Here is a 13,360-nt window from a genome sequence, read left to right as displayed (position 1 = left end):
TCTTTTTTCGAACTTGAAACCACTTTGCAAAGCTCCCAAATTCATGTATTTACATCTTTTTGAACATATGACCATGCATATAAATGCTACTTTATACATGCCAAAAGTGATTTATCATCATTGCCCAACCCCTAGTTGAGCATTTATGCTCAACACTTGCATCAAACTATGACAAAAAAAACCTATAGAAATGATTAAAAACTTCCTCCAGGATCATAGGGAAACTTACACATCCACATAGAACCAACTACATGCTCAAGCAGGCTACCCCTATCAAAGAAAAAAACATCCTTTTTCTTGTCAAAATGCCATTGTCCACCTGGATCCCAAGCACAATATAAATCACCTCGAAGGTTGCTACACGCTGTCAGGAGTTTTTTGGAGCAAGGGATTGCGAATATGTACATACACATGCATGGTGCATCAAATAAGGAATTGCCCATTTTCCAGAGCCAGGTGGTTACGTGGGGCGCACATGTGTACAGGTAGGACAGCATGTACATAGTGCAGCAATTTTCACTATTATCAATACCACTGTGTTTTTCTACAATAATGAGGAGTTTATAGCGTGTAAAACTTCTCGAGGAAGCTATCCGCGGGCCGACGACGTGAGGTCAGCAGGTGCGTCAGATGGCATCTAGTGGCGTCAGGAGGGCGAACGAGGTCAATATTTGCACGCGGATGAGGACGGACACAACGTGGGTGTTTTCTTGTGAGAGTTATGCAGAAAGGTCATCATTAGGACCACTTTTTGGGGCCACTTCACGTGGTGGCGAGATGCATTATTGGAAAAAAGCTGAGTGCCAGGTGTGCGAATGATGCAAAAAGGTGACAACTATGCACTGCGAGGTCAGTTTTTGGCCTGTTCGGGGTCCGTTTGAGGTCATCTAAAAGGCCAAGGGTGCCCAAGTAATAAAGCTAAGTGTGGGAACTGAAAAAACAAGAGAGAAGACCAGAAAAAATGTGGAGAAGAGAGGAGGAACAGCCGCAGGTGTGTTTTTGCTCATTTTGGAGCCTGTTTTGGCCGTAAACTGCTCATCCGAGGTCGGATTTGAGCACTTTGACATTGTAGACTGGGGTTTTGGGCCGTTCCAGACGCAATGGAGCTGTCCATTTTTCCAAATTCCTCAATCTTTTTCTGCTGTTTTTCTGTGTAATCTTCTCCGGTGAGTGAAGCTTCTTCTCCAATTTGTGATTGTATCTGGTATCTTTTACCCATATTGTGTGAGCTGTTTGCCCCATTGGTGTTGGCCGAAGCTCATTTGTATCTAAACATCATAAGTTCTCCTCTTTTGAGCTGAGTTTTTGTGTGTGTGTGTGTGTGTGTCTCTGTGTGGAGTGGGCAAGTGGATAGTCTCTCTCCTCTCACTCCAGAGGTGTGTTCCCTATCTCGGCCAGGTGTGTTGTGTAAGCCGAGTGGTGCCCCATAGCGTGTGTGTGTGTATCTTTCCAAGAGTGTGTGTCGAGTCGTTATAGAGGCGCTGTGTGTGTTTTCATCCCGCTCACATTCTTTTGGCGCCCCCACGGAGGATCCTCTTCGAGTACCTTCTGCTTCGAGCTTCAAGCTTCGAGATTCGGGATTACAGGTTGCAGATTGCAGATTACAGGTTACAGGTTACAGGACAGGTACAGGTACAGGTACAGGTAGCTGGAGAACAGTGATATACTAGCAGTGATGTCACTTGCAGTTGTTGTGGGAATGCATCACTTGGCGCCTATTTGAGCGCATTGTCTGCTGGATTGTACGTTACTTGTGGAAACTGCCATTGTACGCATTTGTGGAGCCATACTTGGTTGTATTTGGCAGTCCCAGCCATTTCTGAGACTTGGTCTGGAAGATAGTCATTTCTGAGACTTGACTATATGCGATTTGCATTAGCCTTCGTGTGAGGGTCGATAGCGTGAGGTTTTTATTGAGCTGGGGGATTCTCAAATGTGGAGATCCTTTCGGTGATGCAGGTAGCTGGAGCACCCTTTTTGTGACCTCGCCATAGGCTATGTGCTAGTGAGTCCTACTTGATGCTCGGGTTCTATTGTTGACAGTTTATGCATACATAGACAATCTATATTTTGGGTTCCTACTGCTCTACTTCTGGGGAAACTCTGTCGAAATTTTCCCAAGTTATGATGGCTGGTTTTTTGGTATTTTGAGCCATTTATGCTGTTATGCTGCTGAAATTTTGGCAAAATCAGAGGTTGAGTCAGGTGTGCCTTCTTGGGAGCTTCATGGTTGGCTTTAATGGATGATCAAAATGGCCCTCAGTTCACTCCTTTTCATTTAACTCAAAGAATTCAGATTAATGTTCATGTGTCCAGGAAGATCTTTTTCCAGCAGCGCATAGTCTTTATGTTTGGGCCAAGAAGATTGAGAGAGATCCTGGAATGTCCTTTGCCTGTTGTCATTCCGATGATCAACTATGAAAACTCATTTGATGTGCATGTGTTTGTCCTTATCTAAAGTTGAGCTCCATTGAAGTTTCTGGGGATTGGGTAGTCAAAAGTTTTGGGTTCTTGCACGTGTGTTTGAAGGGGTCTTCTAGCCATGGCTTTCTCTTATCCGGAGTTTCATGGAAGAAGTGATGAAGATGTGGAAGAATTTTTGGAAAAGATGGAGGTTGCCTGCATTAGCAACCAGATTCATGACCCTACGCAAATGTTACGCCTTCTCCAAATTTGTTTGAAGAGTGATGCACGAGTTTGGTCTAAAGCATTTGAAGAGGAGTTGCGTGTGGCTGATCCACCTGTAAGGTTGAGTTGGGACAATCTACGACATGGGTAGGAAGTGGATTTTTTGAAGATAGAAGATCCTGACAAGGTGTGGCAAGAAGTACAGGCTTTGGTGCAGAAGGAAGGTGAGCCAGTAGATGCGTACATACGTAAGTTTTCATTGGCATGGGAGCGAATGTGCAAGGCTTTAGCACCACAGGTACCCCTGCCTGACATGATGAAGAAGGACAGGTTCTTGGATGGTCTTTGGGAGAATATACGTTGGAGAGTGGAGCTAAAGAAGCCTAGGACATATGAGGATGCACTAGAAGTAGCAAGGAACAAAGAGTGGAAGCTGAGGAAAATGAGCCAGTTAGGGGTGGAGTCTTTGCCAATGAGGTCTAAATTTCAGCCTATAGAGTCTTTACAAGGGCGCATGTCAGGGGTTCATCATGAACCAGTAGTTACTACTCACGTTATGCCAGCAGTGGTCACTACAGCAGTGCAAGATGATGGGCTAAGGCAAGACATGAGGCAAATGGTAGATTTGATGAAGAATCTCAGCCTAAACATGCTAGGTCAAGTGGGAAATAATCGAGGTCGAGGGAGGTTTGCAAATTAGCAAGGAGGTGAAGAAAGGCCTAGGAATGGTGTTGGACAAAGCAATGGTAGGTTTTGGAGGCAGACGCCCACATGTTACAATTGTGGAGAGTTGGGTCACATCAGCCCGCAATGTGATAAGCCACCAAGGATGGGGGGAGACATGTATCCATTGCCAAGACATGTGCTAACTAGGTCAAATGATTATGGCATCGAAATTAAGGGAGACGAAGGAACCAGTGGACTGACCCAGGAGGAAAAAGGAAAGACAAAAGTGCTAAGTGTAGTCACCTTGGAGAAGGCATCAAAGCTAGAGGATACATTAGTGATGCCTATTGGGAAGAGGACCACAGAGGAGAAGGAAGGAAGAAGTGCCCCAGGTCCTAGTAAGAAGAAAGGAAAGAGCCATGAAGGCGAGGATGTCAAGGCCAAGAGGAAAAGGAGAGCTCGTCGAAAGTTTTATGTTTCAGATTTTCCACTAGGGGATGGGCAATTAAGCTATGACTTGAGGGAGGATCTGACGAGCAGGAAGGCAGATGTTACTTTTGGGCAGCGTATAGAGATGGTGCCTAAGCTAAAGCGACAGTGGAAGAGGATGGTTAACCCAATGGAGAAAGAGCCAGAGAGAGGTTCAGTGAAGGTGTTGGCAATGGACGAGCTACCAGACATTTGTCCAATAGTAGATGTGTGGCATTAAAGGAAAAATTTGGGACAAGGTTATGTGGATGGCGGAGCCCAAATATGCGTCATAACACACTCATGCGTTGAGAAGATGGGTCTCACAGTGGCTGGGGTGTCAGGGTTTCGGATCAGATTGGCAAACCATCAAAAAGTAAAATGCTTAGGTGTTGTAAAGAGCTTAGAAGTGGAGGCATATGATGCAAAGGCAGTGGTTGATTTTCATGTGATGCCAGCAGGGTTGGGAGCATATCCTATTATACTGGGAAGACCATGGTTACGTGCAGTGGGAGCTGTTCAAGATTGGCGACATGGTACGATTAGCCTCTATGGAAAGACAGGTACCAAGAAGCTTTATAATATGGACACAAGGAAACGATTAGAGGAGCTTTATGAAGATGAGGATGAGTCTAGTGATGAAGACTCTTCCACGGTGACAGATGAGGACAGTGATAGCACTACCAGCAATGATGAGGATGCTGATGTTGCATTTCTTTTGATGGACAAAGAAATCCAGGAGATTGGTTTAGTTGCATTTGCGAATGAGGTTGAAGATGAAAGTGAAGGGCCTTATGAAGTGATTGAAGGGCTAATGCAAACCAAGGTTGAGTTGTCAAAGAAGCAAGAATTAATGACGCAAATGATTAGTGGAGACCTCTCAGCTATGGAGAAGGATATATTTTTGCATATGCTGGCTAGTTTTCCTGATTTGTTCATTACTTCATATGAAGAGATCAGAGGGTTCAAGGGTGAAGAGATGCATATAGAGCTGAAAGAAGGTGCTAAGCCAGTGCGGAAAAGGCTAAGAAGGATGGGTCAAGAGCAAATGGAAGCCTTGCAGGTAGAGGTGGACAAGTTATTGAAGGCAGGGTTCATAGTTCCAGTGGAGACCACAGAATGGGTGAGTCCAGTTGTAGACAGTCCAAAGAAGGATGGGAAGTGGAGAATTTGTGTGGATTTTAAACCCTTAAACGCAGCCACTAAGAAGAACCCATATCCTCTTCCATTCATCGATTAGATCTTGGATTCAGTGGCAGGTTATGAGAGGTACAGTGTGTGTGATGGTTTTTCAGGCTATTTTCAATTGAAGATTGCTCTTAAAGACCGCACAAAGACAACTTTTATTACGCCATGGGGCTGCTATTGCTACAAAGTATTGCCATTTGGGTTGTCAAATGGACCTTCCTTCTATCAAGAGAGAGAAAATTGGGTGTTGGAACCATTCATTGGTAGTTGTGTTAAAGCTTTTATGGATGACTTCTGTGTCTATAGCAGTAGGGCTGATCACCATGAAAAGCTGCAGATGGTATTGGCTCGATATGATGAATGTGGAGGACAACTAAATCCAAAGAAATGTCATCTAGCACAGCCAAGGGTGAAGTTATTGGGCCATATGGTGTCAGAAAATGGCATTGAGGCTGATCCAGATAAGGTGAAGTCTATTATTCTTCTTCCATCACCTATGAGTACGAAGCAATTCGCAACCTTTATACACAAAGTGAAGTACATGGCACGGTTTATTCCATTGTCTTCGCAGCTTCTTTATCCATTACAGCAAGTGGCAAAGCATGATCCATTGCAATGGGATGACAAGTGTGAAGAAGTGTTTCAAGAGGTGAAAGAGGTGTTAGGGGGGTTGTCAGCCATGCAGGCTTCTGATTGGGAGAAAGTTTTTTATGTAAATCCATCAGTAGGGGATGATGCCATTGGAGCCATGCTATTGCAAAAGGGGAAGGGCAGCCATTATATGAGCCCAGTGTATTGTGCAAGCCGAGTGAAGTTGGTAGCGGAGAGAAAGTTATCGGAAGTAGAGCTAGTGATGGCCAGTGTAATATTTGCTTGTCGACGATTTCGTCATTACTTGCTACCACGGCCTTTTGTTTTCTTGACGAGTTATGCCTTTTTGCCACAGTTAATTAATGGTACTAACATGTCAAATGTGGTGAAGAAATGGGTAATTGAGCTGCAAGAGTTTGAGTTCTCTTTTGTAGTGGAAGATAGTACAAGGGCTACCCTAGCTGATTTGTTGACCTACAAGGAGAATCCCCTTATTGTTAAGGAAGAGGTGGTGAGAAAGGTAGTTGAAGAAGTGCCACAGATCAGCAATGCACATGTGTTGTTCTTTGTTGGTTCATACAGGAAGAGCCACGATGTAGCTTCAGGGGGTATAGCACTTTATGATCCAGAGGGGAAGCTAGTATGCAAGAGAGGGTTCAAATTGGATGCGCATAGTAACAATGAGGCTGAATATGCTACATTGGAAGCCGGATTACACATTTGTTTGAAGCATGGGGTTCGAAGGTTGAGCATAAAAGGTGATGCCTTGTTAGTGGTGAAGCAAGTGCTGGGTGTGTGGAAGAGCAAGAACACCTCATTGAAGGAAATGTGCTTCAGAATTAAAGGCCTGTTAAAAAAGTTCGAAGCATGGAGCATCAGACACATTGAACGTGCTCTAAATGGAGAGGCACATGAAATAGCTCAAGGCATGATTGGGGAGCTTTTCGTGTTGAGGACCAATTTACCTCTTTATCATGGCCGGGAAAGTTTGGCTCAAGAAGAGGAGTTTTTACTAACAGGAATCATTCCAAAGGAGATTCAGAAGTCTAAGAAGTATGGCTTTGTGCGTAGAGCATACAGGTACAAATTGATTGGTGATGTCTTATACATGAAAGGGGCTGATCTCGTGTTGAGACGTGTACCTTGGCGGGAGGAGCTTTACATAGTGTTGGAAGAGAATCATGAAGGCGCATGTGGTGGCCATTTTGCTCTAAAGATCACCTTGCATAAGATTTTGCAAGAGGGGTATGTATGGCCTAGTTTGCACAAGGATGTTCACCATTGGTGTAGGTCTTGCAATAGATGTCAAGCATTTGGGAAGAGAGTGTTGAAGCTAGAGCTACGAAAAAACATTATGGCGTTTGATGTGTTTGAAAAGTGGGGGATTGATGCAATAGGCCCGTTACCTATCACAAGCAGGGGCAAAAGCTATATCTTGACGGCAGTGGACTATCTCTCTAGATGGGCAGAGGCTATAGCAGTAAAACAGATCACTGCAAAGGATGTGGCAAAATTTGTGTATGATGAAATATGTTGCAAGTTTGGGGTGCCATTAGAGCTACTTTCAGATAAGGGTCTAGGATTTCGAGCTAAACTGCTAGATTTTTTATGTGCAAAGATGAAGATTAGGCACCAGCATACCACTCCTTATTACCCACAGTGTAATGGCTTAAATGAAAGATTCAATGGTGAGTTGGTACAGATTCTTTCGAAAGTGACAGAGCACCAAGGAAAGAATTGGGATTTGGAATTGCCTAGTGCATTATGGGCTTACCGTACTTCGGTGAAGACAGGTACAGGGTTTACTCCATTTCATTTGGTGTATGGAAAGGAAGCACTATTGCCTGTGGAAGTAGAGTTGCCTGCGGTCAAGATGTTAGAGAAGTTGCTTGGGCCGCCTAGTGATGCATTCAAAGAGAGGCTCTTGCAGTTACAAGAGGTCCAGTTGGATAGGATGAGCGCATTGGAGCATTATGGGCAGATGCAGGATAAGGCTTTGGCAAAGATAAATGAAAAGGTTAAAAGTAAGGGTATCAAGAAACATGACTTGGTTTTGCGCTACAACAGTAAGCTGGACAACACCTTCCAAAAGAAGTTTCAAATTAAGTGGGAAGGCCCTTTCAAGGTAGTGGAGTGTTTTCCAAATGGCACATATCAGCTGGCTAACCTGGATGGTGTTCTACATAAGTCACGGGTAAATGGGTTGCATCTTAAATTGTATCATGATAGATTGATGATGGTGGAGCAAGATGAGCTGTCTGTGGATCAAGCAGTGTTTGTGAGGGATGAGGAGACCTGTGATGCGGCGAGTCTCATATCTCTCTTTTCTGTTGCTGATCATGAATGATCTAGCAGGCTAGGGGATGGGCAAATTATGTCAGGAGTTTTTTGGAGCAAGGGATTGCGCATATGTACATACACATGCATGGTGCATCAAATAAGGAATTGCCCATTTTCCAGAGCCAGGTGGTTACGTGGGGCCCACATGTGTACAGGTAGGACAGCATGTACATAGTGCAGCGATTTTCACTATTATCAATACCACTGTGTTTTTCTACAATAATGAGGAGTTTATAGCGTGTAAAACTTCTCGAGGAAGCTATCCGCGGGCCGACGACGTGAGGTCAGCAGGTGCGTCAGATGGCATCTAGTGGCGTCAGGAGGGCGAACGAGGTCAATATTTGCACGTGGATGAGGACGGACACAACGTGGGTGTTTTCTTGTGAGAGTTATGCAGAACATCATTAGGACCACTTTTTGGGTCCACTTCACGTGGTAGCGAGATGCATTATTGGAAAAAAGATGAGTGTCAGGTGTGCGAATGATGCAAAAAGGTGACAACTATGCACTGCGAGGTCAGTTTTTGGCCTGTTCGGGGTCCGTTTGAGGTCATCTAAAAGGCCAAGGGTGCCCAAGTAATAAAGCTAAGTGTGGAAACTGAAAAAACAAGAGAGAAGACCAGAAAAAATGTGGAGAAGAGAGGAGGAACAGCCGCAGGTGTGTTTTTGCTCATTTTGGAGCCTGTTTTGGCCGTAAACTGCTCATCCGAGGTCGGATTTGAGCACTTTGACATTGTAGACTAGGGTTTTGGGCCGTTCCGGACACGATGGCGCTGTCCATTTTGCCAAATTCCTCAATCTTTTTCTGCTGTTTTTCTGTGTAATCTTCTCCGGTGAGTGAAGCTTCTTCTCCAATTTGTGATTGTATCTGGTATCTTTTACCCATATTGTGTGAGCTGTTTTCCCCATTGGTGTTGGCCCTAGCTCATTTGTATCTAAACATCAGAAGTTCTCCTCTTTTGAGCTTAGTTTTTATGTGTGTGTGTGTGTGTCTCTGTGTGGAGTGGGCAAGTGGATAGTCTCTCTCCTCTCACTGCAGAGGTGTGTTCCCTGTCTCGGCCAGGTGTGTTGTGTAAGCCGAGTGGTGCCCCATAGCGTGTGTGTGTGTATCTTCCCAAGAGTGTGTGTCGGGTCGTTATAGAGGCGCTGTGTGTGTTTTCATCCCTCTCACAACGCCATCTCACACCAGAAGCTATCACAATCATTCAGAACCATAGATACCTCAAAATGCATCTCATAATTAGATCCCATTCGATTGACAACCATAAATTGCACATCATCTTCCTGACGCATCCGTTGCTCTTCATTTCTTATGACTCCAAGCATTAACAAATCCACTCCGAAATTGAAACGCTCTCAAAAAATGCTATCACTAGCAGATTCTTCTTCTGCCACATAAGACATTTTCCACTTGAAAAGTTGGAAACATGCATACAAAGCCACATAGCACCTTATAATCAAGTCTTCATCATGCCAACTAGCCTCAAGACTCGCTAATTGCCAATTAGGATCTTCACAGATAAAGGGATATGTCCTAAACATACATTGAAGTTTGTGAAATGCATCCATCAAATCATCATGCAAGAAAAAGGTCACTTTAACCTCCTTGTCTACCCCATCCTCAAGAAGTTTATACTTAACAACCGTAGGTCACATATTATCACGAACATCCCTTGGAGATGGCACTAGCATCAAATCCTTGCACACATAGAACTCATCCATATAACCTTCATGACCCAATGTCTTTGCATCACAACCACTATAGGGTTGCCCAACCCCTAGCTCTGGTAAAGCACATGGACCCAAGGTCACATCAACCATCATAGCATCACTATCTCCTACGTCATCTTTTCTTGATGTGGAAACTCCCTTATCATAGCCCATCATCTCATCATCAATGCAAGCATCCATGCCATGTTGCTGCAAAGCTGCTTCCCAAAATATACATTGCTCTTTGTGCAAGGCTACCATATTCTTCAATGGATCTAGTGACTCTATGTCATCATCACATACATCATCGCACCAACTCTCACAAACATCAGATGTGTCACCATCATAGGTTGCCTCATCCTTGTCAATTTTAGTTTCATCATCTTCACTTTCCATGCTAGTGCTCAAAATTTCACATTTGTCTACTGCGTCCTTGCCATTTTGCACCATTGGCATGTGTATGCTCTCCAAAATTGATTCACATATTTCATTCGCATCGACTTTGCACATATGTGAATCCACACCTGTATCCAAGCTATTATCCTTGCTAGCATGAGCACCTGCAACTATGACTTTATGCACATAAAGGTCATCTACACTATCCATACCACGTATTGAAAAAGGGAACTTCATGCCTGTGGCAACGCATAGATTTCTTTCTTTTTGCACTGCTATCTTCAATGCTTCATGCATGGAATTCTGCTCTTTCTCTTGCACTTTCACTTTAAGGATTGGTCGCAACAAACTCGTGAATACCTGTATTCTTTGGCTATTTGTAAATGCGGAATAAAATTCCTCTTTAGACATGGCTTCCACATGCAATAGAGCATCTTTCCACACTCCCCAAGCATCATCAAATCTTGACCAAAAATCTGCAACAGACTCGTGCTCTTGCATAAACAAACTAGTGACCTGTTTCCATGCATCTTGGTGAGGAATCACCTTTTTAAACCGCTTCAAAAAGCATATCTTAAAGTTGTCCCAATTCACTTTGTCATCCTGTGACAATCTCTCAAACAATTCTCTTGCATTACCTCTGACCACCAAATTGATACCTGCAAGCTTTTGCGCCTCACTTGGAACTGCACGGCATAAACATGTCAAGTCGAACTCATATGATGCAAGCCAATCGTTTGCATCCTCAGAACCTATGAAAATTGATGGTTGGAATGGAGCCACCATCATGAAATTGCCTTCAACATCCAAAATTTGTGTACATCACTACTCAAAATCCAAATTCTGGGTGCATTCGTAAAATACTTGTGGTACAAAATATTGGTAATGCTAGCATTGGATGGGTCATCCAATAGTTCCAAAATCTCCTTTGGCTTTTGGAGCTATTGGCGTGGTGATGGATTGATGTAGAGAAAGTCTTGTTTCTTGAGCATAAAAATTGATTCCCATAATTATGTGTGCCAAATGTATGTAAGTTGAAATGGAGTTTTAGTAGAGTGCAAAAAGTATAGAATGCATGTCAAAAGCATACAAATCTAGATTGATAGATACGTCTCTTTTGTGTTCCACCACCTTAAATTTACAAATGTAAAAGCCAAGAGGGATTTATATGAGATGATCAAATCAACTCAACAACTGCATTTTTCCAGCAACGACTCTTACTCTTGTTTTGTTTGCCCTAATTTTTATTTTAACTTTTCCATTTCCTCATTGAGGTGCTTGGTCTTCTCATTGGCTTTCTCTTGGACTTGTTGATTGTTTTGAACATACTTCTCTCATAGCAAAGAGTATGCAGAAAAAAGTTTCTTTCTTGTTTTAATCTCATCGAAGATATGGAGTACAATCAAGTGAGAGAGTGTGAGTTCAAAATCTTAAAACCACCATTGTATATGTCCTCCATCATCAATAAATTGAGGTTTGATGCATCAAAGGCATGATTCGATGTTCAAATCTTTGTTCTTCCACTTGTGCAATACGGTTTGGTGAATTCAAGGTGACTTATGTATTTTAAGTTTCTATCATTTGATTTTGTTTGAGAAAGTGTTTTAGTGTGTATTCATTGCCAACTTTGTTGTCCATTGTAAGAGGGTATTGTTGTGAGAGTTCTTCCACACCCTAAGACAATGTGTGTGTGTTGGCAATGTTTAGCATTCACTAAGGCATTGAGTAGTTTTGTAAAAGCTCTACGATATCATCATAATGAACCATCTCCATTTTCAATTCATAGACAAGGTATGAAACTTCCATTCCTCTCTCTCTTACCTTTGATCTAGCTCTCTCTACTCCATTTTGGTGGGTATCTTGGTGTGAGATTTCTTGTGTGTGTTTTATGGCACACCTTCTTGGTTGTGACAAAATCCCTCTTGAGTCCTAGTTTGCATACCATAAGTAGGTGGTGCCCCTATCTTGTTTGGGTTTGGCTGTGGGTTTGTTGTTGTGTTGTGCTTGTGGTTTCCCCAATCCCAATTGAGTAGCACGGGAGCCTTGAGGGGTGCTTAGAGGTCGCCTCTCTTGTTGCCCGCGACCCCGGACTGCCTCAATTTTGGTACGCCACTGGGAGGGACTTGTGTCTATTTTTGTTACATATCGCAGGAATGTTTAGCTTTTAGGATAATCTAGTAGTGATAGCCATTTTTTGGCTCTCCGTAATTGCCATAGTGAGTTATCCCACCCTACCAAAATCACCTAAACACTGTGTCTATTCTTACCTTTTCATTGTACATAGGCGTGTGTGAGTTAGGGAGCTTTTTTCATATCTTCTAATAAACAAAATAAAAAACATTAAATATATTATGGCCCATTTGTGTGTATATATTTCATTGTACATAGGGCCTAAATATAGTAAATTTTCATAATTATTTTGGTATTTATTTAAATATTTCTACCTAGGTGTGCGTTATTTTTCTATATATGCTATGTACATTTACTCACCATTACCATAATTTTTCTTACCTATGTATTCTATAAAAAATAATTTCATGCAAGCTTCTCTTATTTTTTGGGCGAGAATTCACTCCAAGGAAAAATCTCAAAATTACCTTTCACCATCAATCATAGCCTTTCACTAAATTCCTATTTCCTAGAGGTATTTTTCTTATCTCTTGTAAATAAATATACTTCAATAAAAACAAATTAGGGTCCCCTCATTTGATTCCATATATTTTCATATATCTCTTTTTTCCATTTTATATATATATATATATATATATAGTTGACACTATTCTAAATTCCATGAATAGTTTATATACTAGCCTGTTTTTTCCCATCATAGCCATGTATTATATTTATGCATAATCCACAACCATGAATATTTTAATACCCCTAAGAATCAATTAGGTCATGCTCTCATGCAAGGAGGGGCTCACCTTTGGAGCCATATGCAAATTCAACAAAAGGGGGGCCACTGAAGACTTTTTTGTGAGTAAAAACAGGTACTTTGGTGGGATTTTTTATATCCATCTCCACTCCGAATTTGAAGCGGTGGTCAAGAGAGAATGTGTACCAAGAGCTGAGTAATCACCTCAAACGTTTTGGTGACTTTTGGAGCAACCACCGGTGAGCTATGATGTTTTGAGTGGACACAGTCTGCCCACTTTTCTCACAAGTAGCCCATAGTCTTCTCTCACCTCTTTCCACACTTTCACACACATACATACTCATTCGTCTCACTCCCTCACTCAAACCTACACCTTTCATGGTTTCTCTCACCTTCTTCACCATTAACCTCTCCTCTTACTTCCATAGCTCTCATATGAGCTCTACATGTACATACACCATCTCTATGCTTCTCTCTATTACTTCCAAAGTACAATTCC

Source organism: Adiantum capillus-veneris, chromosome 10 (assembly GCF_014529385.1).
Source record: "Adiantum capillus-veneris isolate H3 chromosome 10, ASM1452938v2, whole genome shotgun sequence".
NCBI lineage: Eukaryota > Viridiplantae > Streptophyta > Polypodiopsida > Polypodiales > Pteridaceae > Adiantum > Adiantum capillus-veneris.
Note: the sequence above shows the minus strand (reverse complement) of the source record.